Source organism: Heterocephalus glaber, unplaced genomic scaffold (genome assembly GCF_053883595.1).
Source record: "Heterocephalus glaber isolate CG9 unplaced genomic scaffold, H.glaber_assembly_v1.0 deba00001845, whole genome shotgun sequence".
Classification (NCBI taxonomy): domain Eukaryota; kingdom Metazoa; phylum Chordata; class Mammalia; order Rodentia; family Bathyergidae; genus Heterocephalus; species Heterocephalus glaber.
This window is the reverse complement of record NW_028258494.1, coordinates 500242-525477: the sequence shown is the minus strand read 5'-3', so window position 1 is coordinate 525477 and position 25236 is coordinate 500242. Positions and strand designations below refer to the sequence as shown.

At 39.2% G+C, this 25236-nt stretch overlaps 1 pseudogene; it reads right to left on the bottom strand.

Annotated features, from left to right (window-relative positions):
- Positions 1-22139: 22139 nt before the first annotated feature.
- LOC101721640 (ubiquitin carboxyl-terminal hydrolase 1 pseudogene) lies at positions 22140-24476 on the bottom strand (annotated as a pseudogene).
- Between the last annotated feature and the right edge of the window lie 760 nt (positions 24477-25236).

Below are 25236 nucleotides of genomic sequence, written 5' to 3'. Positions count from 1 at the left end.
TACTGAAGATCTCTCAACTCTCCTAAGATAGATCACGGAGCACAAATGGACAGAAAAGTAAATACCAGTTAGTGTAATGCTGTGAAAATGTTATAGTAGAAATTGAAAAGCTAGATGAGTTTAAAGAGGAAATGAACCAAAAGTTCACAGAACTCAATGGCCAAAAGTATATAAGAGGAGAAAAGCAAAAAATGAAAGAGTTGTCCAAATCAGTTCAAATCATTTATGAAAAATTCACCAAAGATATAGAATCCTTGAGATGATATCAGACAGAAATACCTGAAATAAAAACTATAGAATTCATCAATTGCAGAAATGACCAATGTGAAGACAGAATGTCTGGAATTGAGGACAAAATGGTAAATTATGAAGTGCAGATAGAAGCCTCAAAAATAAGACAACAAAAAAAGACTATCCAGCAGCTACTAAATGACACTAAATCAAGCAGCCTAAATCTGATTGGAGTTACATAAAAGCTAGAAGATAATAACGGTGTTAGGAAAATGTTTACAGAAAGTGCAGCAGAAATCTTAAATATAAGAAAATAGTTCAACATACAAGTGAGGATCCAGAACACCAAACAAATACATTGAAAAGAGAATCTCACCAAGACATATCCTTAATGTATTGTCACATAGCCAACAAAAACAATAAAAGAAAAAGTTTAAAAATCAGAAAAACAAAAAAGAGTATAGGTAAAGGTAAACCCATTAGAATTACAGCAGACGTCTGAACACAAACCTTAAAGGCCAGAAGAGCTTGGAGTGAAGTGTTTCAACGCTAATGGCAAACAATTTCCAACTCAGATTAAGATATTTTAAAAAGTTTCCCTTCAACATAGCAATAAGGACCTTTCATGTAAAAGATCAGCTCAAGAGATATATGATGGTGAAATTAGCACTCCAGAAAATACTCAAGAATATTCTATATGAAACCAAGATACCATTAAAGCTAAAAACTAAGATGAAATGATGACTCCAAGCAAGGTCAATGGATAAACAGCAGTTAAAAATGACTAAGTCCATTTCATCTCCATGCTTGTTCATCGATAATTGTGGGCTTCCAACCTCACACCATAGTCATCTCCAAAGTGGTCTGCTTAACACAAGTATCTTGCCAGCTGGGTATTTAGCTCAGTGGTGCTGCCATGTGCCTCACAAGTGTAAGATCCTGAGTTCAATCCCCAGTACCAAAGGAAAAAAGTAAGTATCTTTTTCTCATCTTTGGATGTATGGATGTCATGACACTGACTGGTGGCTTATGGTTGGTTTGTGGCCCCCTATAACCCATTGACTTACTCAGCCATCACAAAGCATTACATTTGTGGAGTTTCAGTCTTGATTTTTATTTTTGTGTATCTTTTGGGACTTCCATGTGCATAATTGTATTGTGCTAAGACTTGCCTACTTCAATGACTGCTAATTTCTTATGTACCCTGCTCTCCTCCTTAATCTTCCCTATTTGGACAACTTCCCCAGTATCATAGTGAAGTATTGATGGTGCCATATTATTTTGGCCCTCAACCTTATGGATTATTTTCTCATATTAAAAATTGTTTCATCATCGGAAAATTATCATCTTATAGACAAAAATCATATCTTCTCTACTTTTCAGCCCTGAGTGTCAGTTGCTTGCTTATTTTGTGCAACAAATATTAAAGAATATATTTAATTAGTTTTATTAAATTTATCAGAAACAATGTAACAGTCACAGTGATATATTCTATGGTCATCCCTGTATTGACTCCCAAGTACCCTGGGGAGACTATAGCAGAACAGTAAATCTCAGGAGCTCTACCTTTTTGGTTACGTTAGTATGATAATGTCATGGCTTTAATTTCATAGTATAATACTGGGAGGATGAATAGTGAATTTAAATTTGAACATAAATTTTCATTTTGGAAAATAACAAATCTTTCAAGGTATATGATGTTTAGTGACTCTCAGTAATATTAAAGTGTACACTGATCATGGTTAAAAGTGTAATTTTGTTACATGTATTTTACTACAAATATTAAATAAAGTCAAATCACCATTTTAAAAATGTGTATAAATGACAGAAGTGATTAGGACAGAGTAGCATTATCTGAGTAGATCAAGAACCCAAAATCTCTTTTGGACATTTATGTTCCTTTTGTATCCTTCTTCCATTAGAGTTGAGAAATCCTTAGAGATTGGGATGGCATGGACCAATTTGGCTTATTATGAGCTCTGTGCATTGATACCCCAAGGTCATAGAGTAGTGAATAATCAGCCTCCATCCCTTTAGTGACTCCAGTCCTGTGTCCAGCTCCATTCCTGTGTCCCAGGGTCTATTGTTGTCTTTATTATAAAGCTCCTATGTGTCTTTGAACTAATATCAATCTTGAGGACAGAGACTGAGCCTTCACTGGGTAGTGAACATAAGAGGATCTTTGGGTCTGCTCCCCTTGATTATGACCCAGCAGAGAAAGAGCATTACTCAGTAAGTGCAAAGGGACCTCACTGATATGAGAAAGATACATAAGCTTATTATTTCCTTACCCTGAGGAGAAGTGTGACATTTTTGATGGTCAGACCTGAGGGCACAAACATGAAAAATATCAGTTATAAGGAATAATAATTTTATGGTCTTGGTTGTAGTGGGGAAAGAATTATTTTATTTCAAACTTGCTTTCTACACACTCTGTACTTTCATTGATGGCTCACCCATAACAGTAGAAAACATGCCTTTCTGGAGGGTATTCTAAGTGCTCCAAAAGAATTGTAAATGTGATAATCAGAATATAGAGGAAGACAGTAAACATAACATCAGGAAATGGACTTGAGAGCTTCCTATCTTTCAGGCACTGAGCAATTTCTTCTATGTGTCTTGTTCTATGTCATGTTTTCTTTCTTCCTGTAGTTAAAGTTGATAACATTGTTATTTCTTATAAAAAATGGAAGAATCTGTTATTTTAATGGAACCTTCATTAGGTTGTTATGTAGAAAAATGACTCCATGGAATTTGGTTGTCTTATTACAGACACATGTGTGTCTCTTAGCACAAGCAGACAATTAATTTTCTGTCAGTTCAGGAGAGTTCCCTTGCTCATTGTGGCCTTACTGTTGGAGTTTTATGAAAGCTCATAGAACAGAACAATGAATGGCCCCAGCTGCATCCATCATAGACAGATGTGGATGACAGGCAAAGATATGAGACAGCACTCCCTTGAGCATTCAGCACAGATTTCTGTCCTGAAAGCACTGTAGGATATTTCTGAGCTTACCGTATCCTTCTCCATGCTTGCACTTATTTCCCACCAACTCAAATGTTGAAAAGTCATGTCTTGATTTCATTACTCTTGAGAAAATGAGAGACTTGCAAATTTGCCTCTAAAGTACCTATTATTATAAACTCTGAACCCCATTATAAATCTTTCTGTGGATGGGAAACTGAAAATTTTGAGTGTATCAGATAACATCTGTCAATTTACTTTTTAATCCTTTCAGCTACACTTATTATTTATGTGATTCAGGGAGGGCTTTTAATATCTCTGCGAGAGCATTTTCATTAGTGTTAAATTTTACTTGAAGTAACTACACTAAGGATTATGCAGGTAAGGAGTGCTCTGTTTAGGGTTAATATCTATAAAATTAGAGCAAATTAAAATTTAGCTAACATTTTTATCAGTGCTAAGTATATTCTTACCTGCTGTCTCCTGAGTCCTGCGGTCAGTCCTGAGTCCTATAGTCAGTCCTGTAGTCAGTCGTTTTCTATTTCTGTTGCAGGATATTTTATTTGTGTTTGTGTAATTATATGCATATATTTGGAGAGGAATGATGCACTTCCCTTTAGAGCTGATTTCCCAGATCTATAGCTTGTTTGGCACTTGTCCCGGCCCGCGGGTAAGTCAACGGAGACCCTAGAGGGGGGGTGAGAATGACAAAGGACAGGGGACACGAGAGATGGAGACAAGACAGGTTTCTGATCAAGTCTCGTTTATTGCAGAAGCTGCTACAACATATATACCATAGGGCTAGAGGGGAGGAGCAAGAGGAGGGTACTGAGGCTACTTCCTTGTTGCCGGGTAGATTTGCAGCAGGCCCGGATATGTCCGTAAAAGGCACTCAAGAGTTCTAGTGGGGGGGGCAAGGCCCCCCACAGGTCCTCCCTTTAAAATTATAATTATAAGAAAGGCGTCAGGAGAGCCAAGCCTGTGGGGGCTGAGCCTGTCTTGGGTCAGAGCAACATACGTGTCTGCACCGTGCACCTTACCCATCATCGGTTAACCAGAGAATCAAGGCTCTGGCACCTGTCTTAGGCGGCACACGAGGGCTCTCTCGTTGCATGGCACGCTTGCTCAGTTGCCCGTCATTGGCTTGCCAGCCTACTCACCAGGTGGGGCGAGAACACTTCACCATGGCAAGGACCTAATCGATGGTCCGACATTCGTCCTGGTCAGCCATTGCCAATCTATTATAGTAGACCTGTATGGACGCTGTTTTTATTGCCTCTATCTGGGCTCTAAGAAAGGCCATGATTTTGTTATAAAGTATGGGCCCTAAAGAAATGAGCAAGAGTAGACCCAATAAGGGTCCCAGCAAAGGGAGGAGATAAGGGAGGAAACCATTGAGGCCAGTCCAGAGGGGATTTTGAGTGAATTCTTGTCGTCGTCTGTTTAAATCTTCCTGAAGTTCGCGAATTTTTCCCCTGACGATCCCAGATTTATTGGCATAGAAACAACAATATTCATTTAGGGCTATGCAAATCCCTCCTTGTTCCGCCGTGAGGAGGTCCAGACCCCTTCTATTTTGAAGGACCACCTCAGCCAGAGAATCAATCTGATCTTGTATATCTGTAAGAGTGTTGGAGAGAGCTTGAACATCATTAATCAATTGGTTGGATAATTTGGCATAGGAATGTAACGCCACTCCGACGCCAGCAGAGCCAGTGGCAAGGGCGCTGGACACCCCTAGCCCCACGAGCAAGGGGACCAGTGAGACGGCCCTTTTATGTTGCCCAGCGATATAGTCAAAGCTGGGCAAGGGCACTGGCTCATCTCCAGGAATAAGGGAGATGTCTGGGAGGACAGTCGCCACCACGCACAGCCCAGTCCAATTAGTAGGGAGGGAGGTGAATGCCAAGCTCCCTCCACAGACAAGCACGTGACCCGGGGCAGGGCAAATGGCGGCAAGGCCATTAAGCACTACCGAGCAGAGAGAGAAATTTTGGACTCCAACACGTATATCGAAACTATTGTTGTGGCCCGTATTTAGATAGCAAACTGAGGCATCGAACTGTACTGGCTGGACCCTGAAGGGCAGAGAAAAACTGCAATTATAACTAGAACTGTTGGCATAGTTAGTTTGGTCGACAACTGGCAAGGCGAGGGGCAGGGGTGTGCCAAGAGTCAAGCATAGCCAACAATCCTCAGCAAAGGCTGGGTTGGATGTATTGATCAAATGATAAGTGGCCTCTAGGACACTCAGGGTTTGGGCATCAGGGTCTGGGCCTCGAGGTTTGGGAAGGACCAGTGGATGATAATTTAGGGAGGGATACATCTCTTGGATGATAGTCTCAAGTTGTTTTTGCACTCGCTCTTCCCTGAGCTGATCTGAAGGCCCACCACCATCAGATATATGGATTGGGGCCTGTGGCGGCCAGCAGACATCTTTGCCGAGACCGCCATTGCAAGAGGCTTGGCCAAATTTAGAATATCCAGTGGGGCTGGGAAAATCCCAGTCACCTCCGACGGAGCCCCTGTAACTTCTTTGTAGAACAGCAGTTAAATATATTTTTCCATCGGAATATGTACATTGTTGGGCTTCAGTGTAACAGGTAGAATGCATCTCTGAGGCCATGACACAACTGGCAGGGCATGGCCCTGGTTTGCCATTGACAGTTGGTATGATTTTAGGCTTAATGACACATTTCCATTTTTGGTTATATCCTCCCACTAATGCATCCTCATAAACTAAGTAGGCAATCTTGTCACCGCAATCAGTACTACGAGTGTAACTTGTGGGTGCAGCCCTGCCAGAACCCCCAGCACAGTCACAGGGGTTACCATACAGGGCAATGAGCAATTGTTCTTTGTTAACTGGTTGAAATCCACTTTTTGTTGTGGATGCCAGGAACAGCAACAGACCATGCAACGGAATCAGGGATGTCAACTTCTTAACCTGTAAGCAAAATTTCATCCTGCGATGTAAACAAGGCTGGGCTGTAGATAAGAGAGTTAGGCTAACCTGATTAAGCTTTTGAAGATAACCAATGTGGACATATTACAATAACATATTCAGAACTTAACCACTGTAAACATTTTGTAACAACATATTCAGTGCTTAAATATCAAGGACAACCAATACAATCAATTTATAACATATTTAGATAATATTCATTGTGATATGTCTCCCATAAGATTATATAATATAAAATTTACTAGGGGGTCCCTTTAATGAATTAAGACCAGAATAATCATTTTCTGGGTGGCCACTTCTATATTCATCAAAGGGAGTTCCCATCTATAATCGTTTTGACAAACAATTAAGAATATATATCTTTTTATTTTGTAACTGTTAATTGCAATTTGATTGTTGCATGTGGGTGACAATGCACGTCACTTTCATAAAATAAATTTCAGTGGTACTTTGATCAATTAACAACCTGGGAAGAAAAGCATGTCTTTAGTTTAATAATATTATCTATAAGTCAATTTAACAATAGGTGAATATCCTTTGAAGAGGAAGGGAAACATTGAGCTCAACTGTACGAACACAAACAACAGACAATAGACAAACATATGATACAGTGTATAAATTAGGGTGCACCCAAATATAACTAGCCAAATTGAATTATACTATTCTCTTTATGATTATTAGATTGTAATTGTAGACACCATTGTTAACTGGTTGAAATTGGACAATGTTGGATCATCGGCATCATCAACACGCTTATCAACTTGTTTTACTAAGCATTCTGGAAGCCACCTGGCTGACTTCATTTCCTTGGAGTAAACACACACTGACCCTCAGCCCCAGACGAGTACAGGATCAGGCCCATGCCATGAGTGGTCCAGGGGGTCTCTCCAAATCACAGAGGCAAATTGTTTTTGCATCTCTGGTTGCCAGAAACGGTTGGCTGCAGATAAACCTTTGGCATCCAAATTTAAGAAGTTAAGAATAAATAGTGCATGTGATATCAGGTTTCTAGGTGACCCCTTGATAGGGTACCATTCCCCTCTTTTTATTTTATCTAATGTAATTTTGAGTGTGAGGTTGGCTCTTTCTATAATGCCTTGTCCCTGTGGATTATATGGGATTCCCGTTATGTGTGTTATTTCTAATTGCTTGCAAAACTTTGAGAAGGCAGAACTGGCATAGCCTGGACCATTGTCTGTCTTAATTCGCTGTGGACATCCAAGTACTGAGAAGGCAACTAGAAGGTGGGCAATTACATGTTTAGTAGCTTCCCCGGACTGTAGGGTGGCAAATATAAATCCACTATATGTATCAATGTTGACATGTATATATTTAAGATTTCCAAATTCAGGGTAATGTGTGATGTCCATTTGCCATAGGGCATTTGGAATTAAGCCACGAGGATTAACTCCCAGATGAGGTGTGGGAAGATGGAGGGTGCATGTAGGGCAGGTTTTAACAATTTGTCTAGCTTGTTCCCTAGTAAGTTTATACATAAGGCAAAGCGTGTGAGCATTAAGGTGATGTAAATGGTGTGCTTTTTGTGCCTGGTCAATCTGAATGGAGGCATCAATACTTAGTGAGTAGGCAAAAGCCTGAGGTCTTGTGGCCAGATCTGCTAACCAGTTGCCTTCTGTAAGTGGGCCAGGTAGGTTAGAGTGGGCACGAAGGTGCCCAATAAAAAAAGGCTTGGATCTTTTTCTGAGTAGATCTTGTAGTTGAATAAAAAGACCACCAGTTTGAGAAGCGTGTTTTATCAATCCACATGTCTCTAATAGGGGAACAGATTGAGCAATGTAAGCACTGTCAGTAAAGAGATTAAAGGCTTGTTCAGGGAATGCAGAAAAGACCGCTATAACTGCATGTAGCTCGGTTATTTGGGCTGAAGAACAGCTGGTTTGGAATTGGACAATGTTATTGTCCCACACATAGGCAGCTATCCCGGTGGAAGAACCATCTGTAAAAACTAATAGGGCTTCTGGTAGAGGAGAACAGGAAGTGACTTTTGGGAAAATGAATTCATGTCTATTGGCAAAGTCAATAAGTTTGTTTGGAGGATAGTGATTGTCTATTAACCCTGAATAAGAAGCGAGAGCAATTGGCCAGGAATCGGTAGTCTGCATAAGCCAATCGATTTGATCTTTAGGATAGGGTTGGATAATGATATCAGGTTCTTTTCCAAAATACATTTTTCCATGGTCTCTGCCTAAGATAACCAGGTCTGCAACTGCAACATAATAGGGATAGAAGACCCGTTTAGGGGAAACCGGGAGATGAATCCACATAAGGGGAGCGGTTTGCCAGAAAACAGCAGTGGGAGAGAGAGAGGTTTTGCAGATAACATACTGTAAAGGAGAGTTATAATCTATAAAGGTAATTGTTTGATTTTGGATGGCTTGTTCTACCATGCTAATGGCTTTGCGCCCCTCGGCAGTGAGCTCCCGAGGTGAAGTGGGGTGGCTATCACCTTGTAGGGTATCATAGAGAGGTTTTAGGTCATGTTTAGTAAGTTTTAAATATGGCATGAGCCAATTTATATCTCCGAGCAATTTTTGGAAGTCATTTAAGGTTTTAAGGTTGTCCAGCCGTAAGGTAAGCTTTTGAGAGGAAATGTTATGTCCCTTCATCTGAAATCCGAGGTAAGTGTAGGGGTCTTTTAGCTGAACCTTATCAGGGGCGATCTGGAGGCCACGAGATTCAAGGGCCTGCCGGAGGTCAGCATAACAGTCTAAAACCTCACTTCCTAGCTGTCCCGCCACTAGGACATCATCCATATAATGGACAATGTACATTTGAGGCCAATTGTCTCAGGTGGATTGGAGGGCTGCGGCCACAAATGACTGGCATAGGGTGGGACTATTGGCCATGCCTTGGGGCAGCACTAGCCATTGAAAGCGCTGCATTGGGGCACAGAAATTGGTCGCCGGAAGGCTAAATGCAAAGCGTTTTTGATCAGCAGGGTGTAAGGGAATGGTGAAAAAACAGTCTTTTAAATCAATAATAACCTTATAGTATCCAAGGGGGATGGCTACCGGTGAGGGAAGACCGGGTTGTAAAGCTCCCATAAGTACCATGGTCTTATTGACTGCTCTAAGATCTTGTAAGAGTCTCCATTTTCCTGACCTTTTTTTAATGACAAAGATGGGAGTATTCCATGGGGAATTACTGGGGATGATATGGCCAGCATGAAGCTGTTCCTGCACCAGCTGCTGAGCCGCTAATAACTTACTTTTGGAAAGGGGCCATTGATCGACCCATCCCGGATCATCTGAGAGCCGGGTGATCTTTTCAGTATGGACCGCAGGAGTGTCAATGACCCCTATGGAAAATGGTCTAACCCTGCTCAGGGAGGCTGAAGGACTGGCTCAATGGGGTGTATAATGCCTGTAGAGTTTTTACCTAGCCCTTTTCCTGGAACGTACCCATTTTTAAACATCTGCATAGTGACAATTTCATTAGGGCTAGAAATAATCATCCCCATTTGTGATAATAGGTCTCTCCCCCACAGATTAATGGGTAACCCTGAGATGATATAAGGTTGAATGGTGCCCTGATTACCATCTTGGTCTCTCCAGGTCAGATCTTTGGCACTTTGTTTAGGATTTTGACTCTGACCTATACCTCTGAGATGGGTGAGGGTGTCTTTTAATGGCCACGCCCGAGGCCAATCTTCTCCTTTGATGATAGTTACATCAGCACCAGTGTCTACCAATCCAGAAAACTGTCTCCCATCTAACCATAAGGTCATGAGAGGCTTCTGTGCTGAAAGCATCTCCGACCAGTAGACATCGGATGAGCCGAATCCCTGGCTGCCTCGGGCGTTCTTAAGAGCCTTATTAGAGGTAGGGAGAAGGGGAAGGAGTAACAATTGAGCAAATCTCTGGCCTGATTGAATGGTGTTAATGACTTTGGGGGAAGAAACCATAACTTTAATCTCTCTGGAATAATCACTATCAATCACCCCAGGGTAGATCAGCAGCCCATCCATAGTGCTGCTGCTTCTGCCTATTACAAGCCCAAAGGTCTCCTTAGGCAGGGGCCCAAAGACCCCTGTTGAAAGGGCCTGTACCCCCATTTCTGGAGTCAATACTGTGTGGGCGGTGGAACTGAGGTCCAGTCCAGCACTTCCCATTGTTGCTCTGAAGAGGTCTGAAATGGATTGTTGCTTGCTGGAGCAAAATTGAGCGCCCTGTAAATTTGTTTGGGTGCGGGGGCCTGGGGCCGGCCCCCTCTCCCGTTTCCCTGATCCAGGTTATGGACAAGCGGGAGGGGCCGGCCCTGAGCGTCTGTCTTGGACCTACATTCTCTCGCCCAATGTCTTCCTCTATTGCATCGAGGGCAAGGCCCCGGAAGTGAGGCCCCAGGGGCCAACGCCCTAGGGGCCTGACATTCCTTGGCAAAATGACCCGTTGTCCCGCACCGGAAACACTTGTTGCCTGGGCGGCGCGACAAAAACTGTTTGACCTTGTAACCCTGCATGGCAGCAGCCATAGCAAGTCCCTGTTGGTAGGCGGTCCCAATTTCTGAGCAAAGGCGAATGTAACCTGAGAGATCAGTTTTCTTTTTATAAGGGCGGATGGCGGCCTGGCAAGCAGCATTTGCATTTTCAAAAGCAAGCTGTTTAACAAAATCTGTCCCGGTTTCTGCGCTCCCAAAAATCCGACCCGCTGCTGTGAGCAGGCGGTGAACAAAATCCGCGAAGGGCTCATCAGGCCCCTGTCGGATATTGGTGAAAGAAGCACTCACATCCCCTTTAGACGGGAGCTTTCTCCAGGCTCTAGTGGCTGCGGTCTGAATCTGGGCATATAACCCCGCATCAAATTGCATCTGCTGATCGCTGGTAGCATAGGCCCCATCCCCTAGAAGCATATCAAGTATCCAACCATTACCCGCCTGAGCATTGCGTCTAGCAGTATCTCGGCAATTTTCAACATATTCAGATTTCCATAATAAATAATCACCTCCTGTAAGGGTGGCGCGGGCCAGAGTCTGCCAATCAATTGGGGTGAGCCAATTTTCTGCCACCGATTCTAAAATAGCCATGGTGTAAGGTGCAGTGGCCCCGTATTGAGCTGTGGCCATTTTAAGTTCTTTAATAACCTTGAAATCAAAACCACTATGGTGTCTCCACGCCTGTCCCTGTGCGTCAGCAGTCTCAGTTACAGGAAAGACTTCCACAGTTTCAAGTTCTAGGGGTACCCTTGATCCAGATGGCACCCTGGGGGTCGCCCCTCTAATGGGGGGTCGTGGCTTAAGGGTGTCTTCTCTACGGACATTTTCATGGGCTTTGCCTGTTCTTAAGCCTTCAAGCTGGGTAATAAGTTCTTGATGTTCCTTTTCTAACCTTATCTGTTCTTTTAGAAATTCTATTTTGTCCCCGAGTTCCTTTTGGGGATCAACAACAGGGCATGCTAGAGCGGGCGCAATGGGAGTGTTGGGTTCTGGAAGATAAGGAGGCGGACATTGAACTACGGGTGGCCAATCAGGATTGCGTTATCTGGTTGCCTCCTCCTCGAGGTTGGCCCAGTCAGCCTCCCCCAGACCGTTCTGTGAAAAGGGGGGGTTTCTGAAATGTCGGAGGGAAGGATACAAGGCTGGTACCTCCTTAACAGGCGGGGCGGGGTCAGAGGCAGGGGCTGAAAGAGCGGAGGCGGAAGCTGAGGAGCGCCGAAGGTTTTCTTTAAAAGGCTTGGAAGAGGCAGAGCCCGCCTGTAAGCCCTCATCAAGAACATTTTGTTTTTTCTTGTCTAAGTCATCGTCGCTATCAAAAGACATCAAGTCTTCTCCTTCATCCTTTGAGGGAGTCCCGTCCCGCAGGGGCTCGGGCCTCGGCGCCATCTTGGCGTCCCGCAGGGTATTTACAAACTCCTCACTCCGAGGGAGAGTGATCGACCCTTCCTCCTATCGGAGAGCTATCTCCCCGACCTGGATGGCTTGAGCCACCACCGGATCTTTGGTTTTTTGAGAGATAATGTCATTAATAAGATTCCAATAAGAAAATGCAGTGATCGGGACCTTTCCTGGTCCGCAAGTAGCATAGTAATCCTTAAGGGCCTCCCCTACTCTTTTCCATCTCCTCTCATCAATAGTACCCTCGGCGGGAAACCAAGGGCAGAGATCTCTAATATAATCAAAAAATTTTAACAACTGTTTGACTGTAACCTTTACCCCTCGTGCCTGTAAAGTTTCTTTAAGACCTTGTACAAATAACTCATGCTGGCTAATGCCCTGTCCCATAATCGCTGCTCAACTCATGGAGGTGCAGGAAAGACGGCAGGTTCACGTCAGACGCAATCCTCTTTTTTCTATTTTATTTTATTGGGCCCCCGAGCAGCGTTCTTCACTGGATCCCCCCGTTCTCTGGCCCCACGTTGGGCGCCACTTGTCCCGGCCCGCGGGTAAGTCAATGGAGACCCTAGAGGGGGGGTGAGAATGACAAAGGACAGGGGACACGAGAGATGGAGACAAGACAGGTTTCTGATCAAGTCTTGTTTATTGCGGAAGCTGCTACAACATATATACTGTAGGGCTAGAGGGGAGGAGCAAGAGGAGGGTACTGGGACTACTTCCTTGTTGCCGGGTAGATTTGCAGCAGGCCCGGATATGTCCGTAAAAGGCACTCAAGAGTTCTAGCGGGGGGCCAAGGCCCCCCACAGGCACAGAGGAGACATCAAAGCTAAAACCAGTGTTCAAAATTGAATGGACCCTTCCCTGAGTCATAATACTTATTCTTACTCTAATGATGTGAAGATGTTTAGTACCTTACTGTCTGCAGCTTCATTCCATTCATAAATGCCCCAGAGGTGTAAAGACAAGACAAACTAGCTTCATTTTTTTTCTCTGTGTCATGGACATGTGGACCCTATAATTCACTTAACTGTATCTTTCGAAGTTATGTAAAAATAAAACACAGCATACATATTCATGTGTTTTTTTAAAGAGAAGGGAGAGGGTGACTATATGCCTAAAACTGAGGTAGATTAAAAATACTTCATGTCATTTCAGGCTTCAATGCCATTTGAACGCAGTTTACTATACTTAATAAACTTCCTACTTGCTCAGTGGTGTACATGTTTATTTTAAAAACAAAAGCTCATGAGAAGCAAAAAAAAAAAGCAGCCCTACAAGAATTCATATCAGTGAATTCTCACATCAGGAAAATTGAGTGAGCTCAAATAAACAACCTAATCTTGAACCTCAAACTTCAAGGAAAAGAAGAACCAATCAAGTCTAAAGTTTGTACAAGGAAGGATATTATAAAGGTCGTGGGAGAAACTGATGCAGTTGAGAGTAAGAAATATCATAACTGCTAAATAGTTAAGTTCTAAGTTTCTTTAGTTGCCCCCCCCCATGTGGATGAATGCTATTCTCCTTATTTTCCTCAAGCATTACGAGCACAGAGAGGAAGTGAGATTGCACACAGTTGGCCCTCAGTAACAGGTCAGTGACACAGGACTAACGTGCTCATTTCTTCAGTGCCATCCCTTGGCACAGGCTCCACAACTAAAATTGAAATGTTATTCTTCATGTGATGATGAAATTATCATTTTTTTCTTCTTAAATTCTTTATTGGTACATTTTAGTTATACAATGTTTTTACATTTATCATTGGGTGCTTGTACCTGTACATGATGTATCTTGGTTCTTATTTGTTTCCCAATTACCTGTGTGCCCTTCACCCCTCCACTCTTCCCTGTTTACATAGACTTCCTTTCCATTTTTTTCTTTTCTCATAGTTTTTCCTTTCCCTTCTTTCCTTTCCCTTTTCCCTCCCACCACCCCTCCACCTTTGGACCTTTTCCTATTTCAAATTATCAGTTATTCTTTTTAATCATTTTAACCCTTATTTACACTTTCAGTTTCTCACACTAGAGAAACTATTCGGTATTTACGTGTGTCCTATTTATTTCACTTAAGACTGTGGCCTCAATATGCATCCATTTAGCTATAAATGTCTCCAGCTTCTGTTTCTTATGGCTGAGTAGTACTCCATTTTATAAAACAAACACACACATCTTCTTTATCCAGTTTCCAGTTGATGTGCACTTGGGCTGTTTCCAAGTTTTAGCTATTACAAACAGTACAGCTATAAACATGGGTGCACACATATCGTTGTGGTATGATTCTTTTAATTCTTTTGGGAAGATACCCAGCAGGGGAATAGCTGGATCAAATGGGACCTCTAGCCCTAGTTCTTTGAGTATCTCCATACTGATTTCCACAGTTGGTTGTTGTGCAGACTGGTGCAACCACTGATGATGAAATTCCTTCATGTGGTATCACAAAGAGATCATTACTGGAAAGATGGCAGACATATTTTGAAGGTTTATCTGAAGTATAAGAGGATGTAGGCAAAAATGAATCACTTATTTTGTGAAAAAAATAGAATTTTTATGTGAATTATTTGTTGGAAATTAGAAAAATACAACTGTAAAATATTACATAACAATTTTAACATTAATGACAGGGAAAGAAGAACAAGTGTTTTGAAAATATTACCATAATAATTAGCATACAAGATAAATTTGGCCTCTCTGTCCTTCACTCCTCCCCCTCCTCTCTGATAAGACTGTAAATTGGTTGAAGAAGATCTAAAACCACTACTTGTGGGTATAACCTAGTCTATTTGGGAGGCAATAGATATTCTGAAGCACATTATTTAGATGAGTTTTAGGTCCCTTTTGGATAAATTTTTATGAAAATTGTTTGTGGATTAATAAATAAGTTTTGACCTGGAAACATTGAGAAGAAAATCTACCCGTTAAATTCATGACAAGAAATTACTTTGAGGACAGGAGAGCAAGAGAAATGATAGAATGTACTCAAATTTTTAGATAATTGTTTGGATATCTAAAGAATATAAATGAGGAAGTAAATTATATTAAATAATTACATGTTAATATCTATAGAGATGGTATGAATGGGATATTTTCTAAATGCCAGCAAATATCCTGACAGTGGTTCCCAACTCTCATTTGAGAAAGTGACTCAAAAATTTGAAATGTACATATTATGATTAATATACTCTAGGCTAAGCCTAGAGTATCTGGATATATGAGAATATCTCCAGATAAATGTATCCCCAAATTAACATCAACAGTGATGCAAATTAAATGATTTTCAAAATATTTTCTTACAGCATTGTCATAAGGTAGGTAATTGTTATACCCAATTTACAGAAGAAAGAGAGTACATCATTTGTATCTGTGTTTACAAGATTTTACATAACTTTTTCTATTGCAGCTGAGTTTTAAGGTGTGCTTACATTATTTCATGTACTATTTTGAGTTTTTTTCCAATTAAATTACAGAATCCCCAGAGGAAAATAAGGATCCCAGTTTCCATCACATAGCTGTAATAAGAAAAGTGCAACTCATATATCAGGAAAGATTGATGTGAAACTGTTGGTTAGAATTAAGAAGGCTGGGACTCAGCCAGGGTGTTGGGAGTTTCTTTGTTTCCAAAGCCATCAACTGGATACAAGAGGGTTTATAATCAAAATAGCAGTCATATATATTATCAAGCTCTGGGGGACTACAGAATCAAGAAAGAGATGACTTATATAGCAGATATTTCACTGATATTATATGATTAAATTCACCTGTATAAAATATTAAAAGGAAAATATGCTACTTATCATTTACCATTTTTATTGACAAATGCAGTGTACACTAATCTACATTTGTGTTAATTTTGTCTAAAGATTATGGGCATATATTTGAACCTGTGATACATAAATTTGAATGCAACAAAGACAAGGATAAAATTTTCATATTGAATGATTTATACACAAGCCAAATTTATGCATGATTTATATAGAAAGGCTGGGTAAGCACTTACATCCTTAAAAGAGGAAATCAAGAAAAAATAAGAAAAATGAAAAATTCATTATTTTTTAGCACAGTGCCTAAAAACAAAGTGTTCTGATTGAAGGAATTAACTTTAATTTTCATATAATGCAGTTCTAGATTTTTATAGTATTTGTAGACATCTTAATCAAGGGAATTTGCACCATTTTATGAATATATAATATGGAATATTTTAATGCTTTTCAATTTTCTTCCAACAAAGTCATATTTTCTTACAGGGTGATGGATAATTACCATCTATACTTTTTGCAAATAAGTTTCCTGCATTTTACTATGATCAAGGACTTCAGAAATCTATGTCCTTGGTCTGCTTACACTGTGCAGTAGAGTATCAGTAAAGTAAGAGTATACAGAGGAGGTGGAAAACAAACCACCAAACTGAGTCCTTGGTGGTGGGGTTTATCACAAAAGAGCAATGCTGCTGAAGGTTGGGGATATCTAGTGGGAATTATTTGCTTATAGATAATTAAACTCAGAATATATTCAGAGCTTCATGTGATATTTTTCATTTCATTTTTTCCAATGAAATTTATTTAAAAATTTTCAACCAACATGGAAAGACATAATCTCACACATGTCTCAGAGTTCTGCCTTATGTGCTTCTCAGAGGATGCAGACCTGCAGCCCATCCTCTTTGGACTGTTCTTGTCCATGTACCTGGTCACAGTGCTTGGGAACCTGCTCATCATCTTGGCTGTCCGCTCTGACTCCCACCTCCACACCCCTATGTACTTCTTCCTCTCCAACCTGTCCTTCACTGACATCTGTTTCACCTCCTCTACAGTCCCAAAATTTATTGTGGACCTCTTAACTCACAGCAGAGTCATCTCCTATGTAGACTGCCTGACACAGATGTCTTTTTTTATCCTTTTTGGTTGTATGGATGACATGCTTCTGACTGTGATGGCCTATGACTGCTTTGTGGTCATCTGTCATCCCCTGTATTATGCAGTCAAAATGAACTGTCACTGCTGTATCTTATTACTTTTGCTGTCAGTCTATTTTACTGTTTTTGATTCCCAGGTGCACAATTTAATTGCCTTACAAGTGACATGTTTCAAAGATGTGGAAATTACTAGTTTCTTTTGTGATCCTTCCCAACTCCTTGACCTTTCATCTTGTGATACCTTAATGGAAAGCATAGTCACATATATTCATGGTATTCTACTTGGTTTTATTCCCATGTCAGGGATCATTTTGTCCTACTATAAAATTGATTCTGCTCTTGTGAAAATCCCATCATCTAAGGGGAGGTACAAAGCCTTTTCTACCTGTGGTTCTCATTTGTCATTTGTTTGCTTATTTTATGGAACAGGCATCAGAACATATTCAAGTGCATCATATACTACCAGCAAGGCCATGGTGGCTTCACTGATGTACACTGTGGTCACCCCTATGCTGAATCCCTTCGTCTACAGCTTGAGGAACAGGGACATTTGTAGAACAATGAAGAGGCTCCACCTTTGGAAAATCTAATCCCAGGACCAATGCCATTTATTTGGAATGTAGTTTAGAGAATGTGGTAAAAAATAAAATCCAAAAATTATCTATAAATACTTCCTCTTTGGCTTTATTGTTTCTGAAGTTTGATTTCTTTAACTTTATATGATATTTCATTCCAAAGTCTAAGGTGTTTGAGGGGTAGTATTTGATGTTCTTCATACAGGTGTAAATTTCACTGGGAAAGTGAAAAATTTCTGGATACAGGTATGACAGCTGCACAAAAAATATTTTATTGTATGTAACCAATGTATATATCTATATCTATATCTATCTATCTATCTATCTATCTCTCTCTCTATATATATATATCTGCTTAAAATGGAACCTTTAGATATGTATATATTTTCACAATGTACCATGGAAATAAAAAGCTGAGAACTTGGTTTAAAAACAAAAAAAATAACAAAAATAATAATACTCTTAAGACTTTTTCTGTATAAAGGCAGAGCCCAAAATTTTTTGTGACATTTCACTTTTTCTACTGAATTTCAGATTTTTCAAGATTGGAACAATATGGGCCAATATGGATAATTATAATCTGTGTGCATTGAGATTTCAAGGTTATGTGATATGACATAAGCAGTCAATTTTTCTAGTGTTTGTTTGATGTCTTGCAATATCTGTATCTCCATTCATTTTCATCTAAAACAGGAAGCCTATATTTGACATTGTCCATAACAATTCTCTAGGCTTTCCTTGAGATTTTTCTAGTCCTCAGGGAGATGAGGAGTGTGAGATATGGTTGGACATTTGATAGTAAATACACAACCTAACCCAGAAAGTGAAAAATGGAGGAAGGGACTGTTGGAAACATTACTTTCCATCATGAAGACATACATGGAAGTTTGGATAGTGAGATGGGATGATAAGTTTGTGGACAGTTTTAGCTAAGATGACTGTGAAATGTATGTACTTGATTAATACAGGGGACCCAAAATCTGAGTCAAAATTTTCCTTTCCTCATCCACTGATCCTGCTTCTCATAAACATCTAACACATGATCATATACTATGGGTGTAAGTAAATTATTTCCTCAGTGCCTCAAAGAATTATAGTAGAGAGGAGCAGGATGATGTGGAGGATGAAAATAATCACAAAGTCATAAAGCAATAACTGAGTATTTCCTTAATGGCAGGATCTAACTCATGTATTCTATGCAATTTGTTTCATTTTATGTGCACAATACTTCTCATTAAATGCTCATGTATTATTATTTTAAAAGAAAATAGGGGTACTGGATTTTTGTATAATTAACTACAAGTTGTTGGACAGAAAATAGTGAAAAATGTTTACATGAGGCTGTCTGATAACACACATGGCATGTTACCAGGCAAATCCTGGCATATTATTTCCTTTGACAATCCAAGCACTCATTTCCCTTCCCTGTCCCTCCAGGAAAGACCCATTTCTTCATGTGCTCTACCCTTAGGAGCCCCAAGTAGATCACTCTGGAGAGAGGGGTGAAAACTGCTGTATCCACTTTAGAAAGGATATCTCATTTAAGAATTAAAGATCAAAGATTGAGAATGTCTACAATGATTAGTTTTGATCTCACACTTGACCCCCACTCCGTGCTTTCCTTGAAGCTGTCCACATCCTGCTTGTCTCTTATAAAGCATTCTCCTCAAATTCCCAAGGGAAATCAACTCAGGTTAGATTTCTCTACAACTCTGAAAAGTGAAAAGAGTTTAATTTTCCCATATAAAATTAAAATATTTCCCACATTAAATATTTAAATATTTCTGGTATTAAATATTTAATGTGAGAAATAATTAAATATCCTCATATTTAAATATTCCCAATTAAAATATTTACCATATAAAAGCTACAGTTCAGACATAACAACCTGTGCTGAAAACTTTATGATGGTTAAGAAACAACATGATTTGTGGATCAGACACAGAGATTGACAATTTAATTTGGAATCTTGTCCCCACCTCTTACCAGTATGTACAGTGTGGCAGGATGTTTTATCTTTGACATCTGAGTTGATTTCTAGTTTAGACTACTGTATTAAGCATGAATTAAACATATAATGGATCCAACTCCAATTAATAAGTAATGAATACATAATATAAGGGTAAAATCCAAAGTAGATATTAGTAGAACAAATGATAAGAGATTCAATTTCACAACATTCAAATAAAGTATTCTAGTATTTCAAGTTGTCTTTTCCTCTTTTACATAATGGGACAGTTTGTATTTTCTTTCCATAAATATATTTATGTATTTAAAATCAATTTTTTTCTGACTACCCAATTTTTATCTCTGTCCTGGCACACAAGAGTAATTAAAAACAAAAATATTTTCTAAACAATAAGTAGACTCCTTTGGCTAACAATAACTGGACAGTTTTTCAGAGATCATAACAAAGGTGCTCATGGATATAAAAACTACATACATAAAGAGAAGTATGTAATATTGTTAAAAGGTCAGAGATATATATTAGCATTTTACATCATCACAGTCTTCAGTGCCCTTTGACAGTAAAATTTCTAGTTGTGTAGAGTGATTCATTTGAAAAGAAAACCCACAGTAACTAAATGTTTTAGTTGCAAGCTTCTTAAGTTTTGCATACGTTGTGAAATTAGGTGATTATTGTAAGACCCAGGTGAGACTTAGCACAAGTAGTACCATCTTGTTACAGGCCTTCCATCTTGTCCCTATGGGTTTTGGGTTCACTAAAGGACACAGAGTTCCTGGAATGTACTTGTTTATCTGTTAAGACACCATGGAATGTACCATTGTTTCTGTGTAAAGAACATCCTGTAGATAAGTAAAGAACATGTGCAAACTCCCTGAACTGCAAAAATTCCTCTTCTGTAGTTCTGCTTGCTAAGCGCCCCTTAGCGCCTATAAAACCTTCCAACCCCCTGAGCTCGGGGCCTCTCTAAGCTTGTTTGCTTGGAGGGTGCCATCTGGCCAGACTAATAAAGGTCTGTTTTTTCCATCTCAATCTGTCTGGTGTGTTTCCTCCTGGGTGATCCTCACGGCAGTCACCTCCTCAGAGCATTTGGTAAGGCCCTCGGTCTTACAATTACTTCCATATTTCCACTGAGGAGTAAAAGCTAAGAGAACTGCTTAGATTCACATACATTGTACAGTTTTAACAGGTAAATGCTATATACTTACAGATTAATTTCCCAGCTCTCATCCACTTTACAGTCTCCTCTAATGTAAGGTGAAATGTCTCAATTGATAATCATCCAAAGATTAGTACTAGACATACCTCAGGGAATATTCTGAAAATATACCTTAAGAGTAATATGATATATGGCATAGGACTGATTTTTTTATTGGGAAAATATATAATATTGAATATACATCACATGTTGGAGTTAAAAGAAACACCCTCCACTCACATAGTGTCTGGTAATTTTCACCTGCAGGCAATGAAGAGAGGCACAAGAATATTAAAAGGATATCATCATAATAATAAAGTAAAAATTATGTCATGTCCTCTCATCTGATGAAGCTGAGAATAGTGAAAGTATTTGAAATAGCATAAGTACTTCTCTGAGGGTCTTGAATCTACACGTGCATATAAACTAGTACATTTCAGGACAATAGGTATGTTGTACACTGCTTAGAAGAGCATTAGTTAATTTTAGTGTATTTTGTTTGTTTGTTTGGGTACCGGGGATTGAACTCCGGTTCTTACACTTGCAAGGCAGGCAGTAGAACCACAAAGCTAAATTCCCAGCCCTTTTAGCGTACATTTTAAAGAAAACAGTTTATGGGTACTAAATAAATGTTAAGTATATTTGAGGTAAGATTTTTGAGAATGTGTTTAGGAATTTGTAAGTTAATAGTGGTATGAGGACATAGACAGTCTGATCTACTCACCCAATTCATTTTTTGTATACAATTTAAGTTTTATTGACCTCCAGATTTTAAAAAAGTTAAATTTGAGGTCATATCTCTCTTAAGTTCAATGTATTATAAGCACATCGTCCAGAATGAGTATGAAGAGATACAAATCAGTTCATACCCAAAAAGATGTACTAGAGTACAGAATCATCTCCATAAATATATATAAAATTCTTGTGAGGATAGAGGGGGCTGTCAGTTTTTTCTGGGGCACTTTCTAAAGTGATTCAAGGCACAAAAAGCACACTCCGAAGTGAATACACGCATTCTAGGGTTTGTGCCTCTGCTATATCCCACCAGAGATCAGGCTTCACGACTGATAAAACTAAATGCACTGAATGAGATTCTGCTTCTCAGGTGGGAAAGCACAGACCTATAAATGTAGATAATTTTTCCAAACATAGAGAATACAAATACAAGCACTTTATTTTAAAAAGCAAACATAAAAGATTGTTGTAAATCCAAAAGGTTTAAATGCTTACATTTTGAATAATTCAATTCAGAATCTATACAAGTTTGTTACCGGGAACTAATACATCACTTGTCTCTATGAATGAAAATGAATTCTACAAATTAACATGGTTTTTCAGTATTTCAAATCTCACTATTATATAAAAACCTACAGAGATCCATAATATCCAATAGCTTTAAAAGATAAGCTAAAAGACTGCTGCAATCAACATTACCAGTGTTGGCCAGGCCTGTTTAATATATACATAGGGAAAATACACCCACTTTATAATTTCTTATAAAATAAGAAGTAAGGCATAGATGTAGTAGATATAGAAAGGGAAAGAGAATTCAGAAAGTCCTTCTCTTTGGTAACTTTCATTTCAGAATCATCAAAAAGCAGCCACTTTCCCCCATATTCCTTTAAACTTTGCACTACACAGGAAATTTTGTTCTCAAATCCATTCCTATAAATGCCATTTTGGTCGCTGGATTCCTGGTTCCCATCCACTTCATGGGTCCCATTAGGGCTGTTGGTTTCAGAACTTCTACTTTCAGCAAATGCTGTACTGGCAGCCTTATAGGGATTAGATGCTTTGTTGTAGAGCTCATAATCTGCTTTTCTCTTTCATCCTCCAAGAAGTCCAATAGCTTCTACATTTTTTTTTGTTCAAAACTTTACTTGGCTGTGTATTTCCACCAACTCTCATGGACACTTCTTCATCATCATAATTTTCAACTGCACCCCTTGCTTCCTCCTCATTCAGTGGCTCTGGCTTACTCACTTCACACAACTAGTCAACCACAAAATTTTCCTTGTCCAGTTCTAAGCTGCTGAAGTCAGTGACTTTAACAAAACAGTGTAATGCCCACTGCTAATTGTAACACCACCGTGCATTACAACTGCAAATAATCCACAGCTGTCATTGGTTGACCTTGTTCTTCTAGTGACAACTTAAGAGGTGTCAGTAAGGGAGTGTTGATCTTGGAAAGTCCAGCACCTTAACAATCAAACTCCAAGCCTTGAGCAGCAAAGCACTTCAAATTAATGGTTATAACCTCAGGCATTTTGTCAAACAGAAGACTTTGTTTAGCTTCAGTGTAATGATGGCAATTTTCACAGAAAATATTTATCTTCTCCTACCATCCTCTCCACTGAAGCAAACTGTGAAATTGCCCACCTCAAGGTCTTCATTTCTGTTTTTGGCTCTGTAGAAATTTCAGAAGTCTCCTCTACTTTGGAAACCTCATCTTTTTGTAATGGTACACTGATGTCCTGGAAATCTTCTTTCTGTCAGACTTTCACATTCCAAGCAATGCGTCCTCAATACCAGCTGACCTTGAAATAATTTTTCCACTAGTTCAAAACTAATTTGCTCTGCACCTCTGTTTATGGACTTAACTTCATTAACATCTATAGGTTTGATCTCTTCTGGAGATTCAAGTCCATAACCATGAGTTGTATTGTCATTTCCGTACTTACCAAAGTCCTCTTCAAGATCAGACTCGCTTTCTTTAGACTGTCCTTTGGATACTTGGGTTGCTGTTAGATTTCCCAGACTACAGAATTTAGAAAGAATGCTGGGTTACTTCACTGCAGACTTTAACTGATTCATTTTAACTCTTGACTTCTTTTGTGAGGGTCCTATGCTCTCACTTTCAGAAACAAACTTGGGGATTACTTTAGGGGGAGTCTCCAGTGTATCCCCAGTAGCTTTTCTTTTTCATCTCATTTGTCTCTGGTTCTCATCCAATGACTGATGTTCCTTGGCAACTCTGACTTTTTTCTTCATGTTCCCAAATTCAGTGTCACTTTTTCTTTCTCCTTCCCTTTTGGAGTTTTTCTTCATAGTCCTCAGAATTCTTCATATTGTCCATTCCCATGTTGTTAATTCCACTCATTTCCTCTTCCTGATGAGGTTTTTCTCCTACCTTTGTAGATAATTCTGTCACATTTTTTTACTTCTTTTTTAGGAATTGGCATGTTTCTTGAATGTTTCCCAAGATACACTGTAATACTTCCTGTGCATCATGCTGTAGATATCCTTCGTACATAGGGTTGAGTTCCCTGAGCATGTTAAGCAGTCATCTTGGCTGAGTAGCAAGCTCATCAGTGTATTTCTCTGGATTTAGGAGGAAACTAGCCTGAAAATGTTCCACTTAAATGATTAAGGACTGTAAACTGCATATAAGTTCATAATTCGCCAAAGAATCTTCTTTGCAATTTCCCTTATCTTTTTGATTGGCTTCATCCTTTAGCATCTCTTTTTTCTTTGAAATAATATTAAGTAAGTGAAGACTCCAGATTTAAAACCAGGACAAAAATATAATACCTGAAGTATACTATTAAGATAACAAGTATTGCCAAGAGTATTCAGCCCCACAAATGGCAGCAAATTTTCTCTCTTCTCACAGTTAACAGGTGAGTATTGTCTGCAGGAACAACTTGGTCAATTTCTGATCCTCTACATTCAGAAGCTTTTTCTTCATTTTCTTGAGAGTCTGTAAAATCTAAGGCTCTCTTAGTTTCCTTTTTCTGAAAAAACTTCAAAGCAAGTCTGTTTTTCTTAGATGGACTACCTCTTGAAAGCCCATTACTTTCACTAGGTATGGCACCGGGCATTTTCTTTCCAAATCCCAACAAGCTGACAAGAATTTATAGAGGTCAATTGTAATCAGAAATTTTAATCAAATCTGTGTAAAGCATCAATTCTGAGGCAATCATTAATAAATATGTATGTTTTAATATAGGTAATGGATATTTTTGTTAGTAAGCCAATAATAAGGGATTGTTTTCTAAATGCAGGGAATAGGCAGTGGTCTTCACCTTTAGTGCCAAGAAAAATCACTTATGAAAGTCAAATGAGGATATTCTGTACACATAGATTTCAAAATGAGGGTACAGTAAGTGGGTACTAAAGTGATCCCAATTAAATATATTGATGAATGTAAGTAAGCTAAAGTAAGTGCATTAAAATCTATGAGTCAGAAAGTTTGAAGTAAAAATCTGCTAACTAATTACAAGAAGGTTAGGACTGAAATCTGGAGTTTTGAACATTTTCTTGTGCTGAACTGCTCAATCCTAAATATGAAGATTCATATTCATGAAAATGATGAAATATTATTTCTAGTACATTAGAGTATGTAGTAAAAAACGACCCCCAAAAAAGTATTTACACACCAGAAATTTTTCCTAGAATGAAATGGTTTGATACAATATATAACTAACAGATTAAAAATTGATATATACCTCCTATACTTTAGTATTTCTAAATCATAGACAGACAAAATGTTCATTAATGCCACATTAGTGATTAGTGATGCTCTGTGATTAAATAATACATTAAACAAGTACATATCTATCCAAGTCTGAATTCCCCCAG